Source organism: Molossus molossus, unplaced genomic scaffold, assembly GCF_014108415.1.
Source record: "Molossus molossus isolate mMolMol1 unplaced genomic scaffold, mMolMol1.p scaffold_m16_p_19, whole genome shotgun sequence".
Taxonomy (NCBI): domain Eukaryota; kingdom Metazoa; phylum Chordata; class Mammalia; order Chiroptera; family Molossidae; genus Molossus; species Molossus molossus.
This window is the reverse complement of record NW_023425354.1, coordinates 34428401-34433628: the sequence shown is the minus strand read 5'-3', so window position 1 is coordinate 34433628 and position 5228 is coordinate 34428401.

Here is a 5228-nt window from a genome sequence, read left to right as displayed (position 1 = left end):
AGGGCACATGCCCAAGCTGCAGGCTCTATCCCCGGTAGGGGGTGTGCAGGAGGCAGCAGATTGATAGTCTGCTTTCACATAGCTGTTTCTCTTTCTCCCTCTTCCCTCCTCTCTCTCTAAAACAAACAAACAAACAAACAAACAAACCAAACCAAAACCAAAAATAAAAAAATCAATTAAAAGAAAAAAAAGCTGCCCGGCTGGTGTGGCTCAGTGGTGGAGTGTAGACCCATGCACTAAGAGGTGGCTGGTTTGATTCCCAGTCAGGGCACAATCCCAGGTTGTGGGCCTTATCCCCAGTGGGGGACATGCAGGAGGCAGCCAATTGATGTTTCTATCTCTCTCTCCCTCTCCCTTCCTCTCTCTCTATAAAAGCAATAAAGAAAATAAATTAATTAATAATAAAAAAAAAAGCCTAACCAGCCACAATGTCACTGAGCATGGAGCCTCAGCATCAATCTCCCTGTGTCTCTCACAGAGAAGGCTGATCAGGTTTTCTATGGACCAAGACTTATAGACCAAAGCATGCAGCCTCCACCTGTACTGTGACTTCAACCTCATGTGCGGGCAGAGGTCACTGACATAAGGCTGGCCTAGACAGTGACTCTCTCTCCATGAGACTGCCTAAACCTTATGAGGTCATATGTCTCTTTAACCTAGTTTACTTCTCATTAGCTTGCTTTCTGCTTAGCTTGTTGAGAAAAATGGTTAAAAGTTGCATTAACTGAGTGTGTGTGTGTGTGTGTGTGTGTGTGTGTATGTACACGTGTCCAGAGGTTGCTCTTGGCATTTCTTACTCTAGGACAGACCAAACCTGAGAGTTTTCCTTTTCTTATTTTTAAAATATGTTTTTATTTATTTTTTAGAGAGAGAGGAAGGGAGAGGTAGAGGGAGAGAGAGAGAAACATGGATGGGCTGCCTTCCTACATGCCCCCCACTGGGGACTGAGCCCACAACCTGGTCATGGGCACCTGGAAATCAAACCGGTGACCTTTTGGTGCATGGGACAACCAAGGGAGCCACATCAGCCAGGTCCTGAAAGTTTTACTTTTAAACTTGAGTAAATACTATAAATAAACCACATTCTGCCTTCACTCGCCTCCATTACAAACAGACAGACATGCAAATAACTAGAAAGGCTACATTTCACCAAAGCACAAAGCACCCTCTTTCTGCTGGCCCTCCAGAAGCTTGAGACCAGGAAGAAGGCATGGCAGAGTAAGGCTGGGCCAGAACTGAAGATGTAGTTTGGGGGCAATTATGACCCCCTCCCTTCCTCTCTCTCTAAAACAAACAAACCAAAAAAGAAAAAAAGGTGGGAGCTGAGGTCTTTTTTTTTTCTTTTTTTTTTTTCCTTTATTGATTTTAGAGAGAGAAAGGAAGGGAGCAGGAGATAGAAATATTGATGAGAGAGAACATGGATTGGCTGCCTCCTGCATGCCCCCCACTGGGGATTTGGACCACAGTCTGGGCGTGTGCCCTGACTGGGAACTGAACCGGCGACCTCTGTGCATGGGCCAATGTTCAACTATTGAGCTACACTGGCTGGCCTGAGGTCATTTTTATCCTCACCCGAGGACATTTTTCCATTTTTTGTCCAGATAGAGTGGGATGGAGAGAGAGAAACATCAACATAAAAGGGACACATTGAGTGGCTGCCACCCGCACAACCCAACCAGGGCCAGGGACAAACTGCAACCAAGGTACGTGCCCTTAGCAGGAACCGAACCCGGGTCTCTCTGGACTGCAGGTCAATGCTCTAACCTCGGAGCCAAACCAGCCAGGGCTCTTTTTTTTTTTTTTTAATCCTCATCGGAGGATATTTTTTCCATTGATTTTTAGAGAAAGTGGAAAGCAGGGAGGGAGGGAGGGAAGAGAGAGAGACAGAGACAGAGACAGAGAGAGACAGAGAGAAAGAGAGAAACATTGATGTGAGAGAGACATATTGATTGGTTGCCTCCTGAACATGCCCCGACCAGGGCCTGGGGATCCAACCTGCAATCCAGGTACATACCCTTGACTGGCATGTTAGGCCAATGACTGTTAGGCCAATACTCTAACCCCTGAGCCACACTGGTCAGGGTGGAGCTAAAGTGTTTTGCAGGAAAAGTTGAGTGGACCTGGATAATGTGGTGACCAAAAGAGGCAGGTAGAAAGGTGAGCAGGAAGGACCCAGCTCACACAGCAGTGGAAATGAATGATCTAGGTACATGGATGGGTCTTTTAAAAACAAAATGTTAAGGACTTGGAGCAAGTTTTGCAGAACACCTACAATATGATGCTGTGTACATATGACTTAAATGTAGTTAAATATGTAAAACAATATCATATGTTGATGAGTGACATACACTCATGAAAGCATATAGAATTGCATGGGAGTAGTAACTTCAAATTCAGAATACGGTACTGATTATCAGGTGATTAGGGGACAGATGGGTTGAGGGACTGAGACCAGTGTGGTGTACACAAAAGCATTGCTTATGTTTTATGATTTACTACAGGGTTGACCAATTTATCATTATTTTTGTACTTTCCATACACCTTAGCTATCTGACAATACCTTATTTTTTATTTTTTCCAATTTTTATTAATTTATTTTTGTTATAGATGTTTCTCCTCCCCCCCCCAGACCCTCTCCTCCCCATCCCATCCTCCCACCTCCCCAGCATTTTTGTCTATGTCCATTGGTTATGCACACATGCATATAAGTTCTTTGGTTCATCTCAGCCATCCCCTCCACCCCACTACTCTGAGGTTTGTGAGTCTGAACCATAGTCCTTTCTATGTCTCTGAGTCTATTTTATTCATCAGCCCACCTTGTTCATTATATTCCACATATAAATGAGATCATGTGGTATTTGTCTTTCTCTGATTATATTATATATAAATTATATACATTATACTCTCAAGGTCCCTCCATGTCGTCTCAAAGGATAAGAGATCTTTCTTTCCTACAGCTGCATATTTTATTGTATATATGAATTCATAGTATTTTATTGTATATATACAATTTCATTGTACCACAGCTTTTTTATCCACTCATCTATTGATGGACACTTGGGCTGTTTCCAGATCTTAGCGATTGTAAATAGTGCTGTTATGAGCATAAGGGTACATATATTCTTTCAGATTGGTGTTTCAGGCTTCTTAGGGTATATTCCTAGAAGTGGGATCACTGGGTCAAATGGCAATTCAATTTTTAATTTTTTGAGGAAACACCATACTGTTTTCCATAGTGGCTGCACCAGTCTGCATTCCCACCAGCAGTGTACTAGAGTCCCCTTTTCTCCACACCCTTGCCAGCACTTGTTGTTTAATGATTTGTTGATGACAGCCATTCTGGCAGGTGTGATGTGATACCTCGTCATTGTTTTAATTTGCATCTCTCTAATGATTAGTGACATTGAGCATTTCTTCATATGTCTCTTGGCCATTCGTATGTCCTGTATCTGACAATACTTTAAAAAATTAGTTATCCCAGCCACCAGAAATGACCACAAATAGTGTCTTTTAGACATTTCCCTTGGCTTTGCTTTTCTGTTAACTGGCCAGCATCCTTGTCTGCCTGGGCCTCCCCAGCTCTGCAGAGTCCCCTGGTGGGAGTGGCCCCATCCTTTCTGGGCAGGAATTTGAATAGGCTTGGAAAACGAGGTAGACTCACCACAGAGACCCATGTGGTCTTACAATGACCTTTTTCAGTCTCTTTACCATTTGTTCAAAGCTTTGGATCCTCCTCATCCCCAAAGGGTCTGGTAGGGCCTGATCCCTGACCTGGCCTTGAAAAGTGACTTAGACACTCGAACTCCCACTGGCCAGATTGCAGCTGCTCAGTCCCCACCTGTCCCAGGAGCCATAGGCGACCTGTTTTCCCAGCCTGGGCCTTCCAGACCTCCAGAGTTGGCTGGGAGGGCTCTAGCGGCCTCCTGGCTATGGGCGCGGGAGTTGGAAGTGATGAGATGGAGAAACACTTATTCATCAACATTTTAAAAGAGCTAGGAAAACAGGAGAGGAGCAGTTGGAGTCCGGAATGGACAGAATGCTCCAGGGATTCCCAAAAGTTACTTAACGCCACTGGGGGTGCGGGCTCGGATTGGTCCCCTAGCAGCCTGCTCCTCGCCCCCTTCGCCCAGCTGGGCGGCTGCCTCTTGGGGTCCCTGCACCGCCACCGCCAGGTAGCAGCGCGCAACAAGCGCCAGCAGGTGCTGGGAGTCCGGCCCTGAGCCTGTCACGGAACAAATCCTTCTCAACACCCAGAACACGCTTAGTAACAAACTTAGGACAAACAAGCTGAAAACTGTGGTCTTGGACAAGACCTGGGTGCGAGGAAATTGTAGCAGGCAAGTGAATCAAAAGGACATTTTCCCCTTTCTTTCACCGAAACGCCACCACCTGATCCTACCCAGGTTCTAGCAAGAGGCGACACTCCTGGCCGGTTTCGGTGGAGCCTTTAGGAGCAGAAGTCAGCCTTTTACAAATCAAAGCACCCTCAAAAGAAAGGCAGAATCACCCTGGCCAGTGTGGCTCAACGGTTAGAGCGTCGACCTGCGGTCTCGAGAGACTCGGGTTCGTCCCCGCTAAGGGCACGTACCTCAGTTGCAGTTTGACCCCTGCCCTGGTTGGGTCTGCGGGTGGCAACTACTCAAGTGTCCCTTTCACGTCGATGTTTCTCTCTCTCTCTCTCTCTCTCTCTCTCTCTCTCTCTCTCTCTCTCTCCCTCCCTCCCTCCCTCCCTCCCACATTATCCTAACAAAATATTGAAAAATGTCCTTGGGTGAGGATTAAAAAAAAAGAGAGAGAGAGGCAGAATCAACTTGCTCCATTTCTGAGGAGCAGGTAGGGGCTTGATTCTCTGCTGCCACCTCCTCACTCTCGAGGGAGCATGCGGGCGGGCTGGTCCCGCAATTCCAGCCGCAATCCAGGGTTGGGGAGAGACCTGTGTGCTCACTGGAAGCTGGGACCTCGGGACAGGGCTAGAGGACTTGAGGTTGCACCCAGTAATCCCTTCCTGGGGAGGGGGGGGGGCGAGTACTGCCAATACTTAAAAAAAAAAACAAAAACACTAAAGAAAGAACAAAAAAGTCCCCCACTCCTTAGACACACCACCCGTGTCTACCAAAGGTAACCAAGTCCTTGCAGGAGTGGGGTTCTGGGTTTGCAGAAACGAAACTGTTGAAACTGTTGGTCTCCCTCTGTCTCCCGCGCGGTGCCCCGCCCCGCGAAATGCCAGT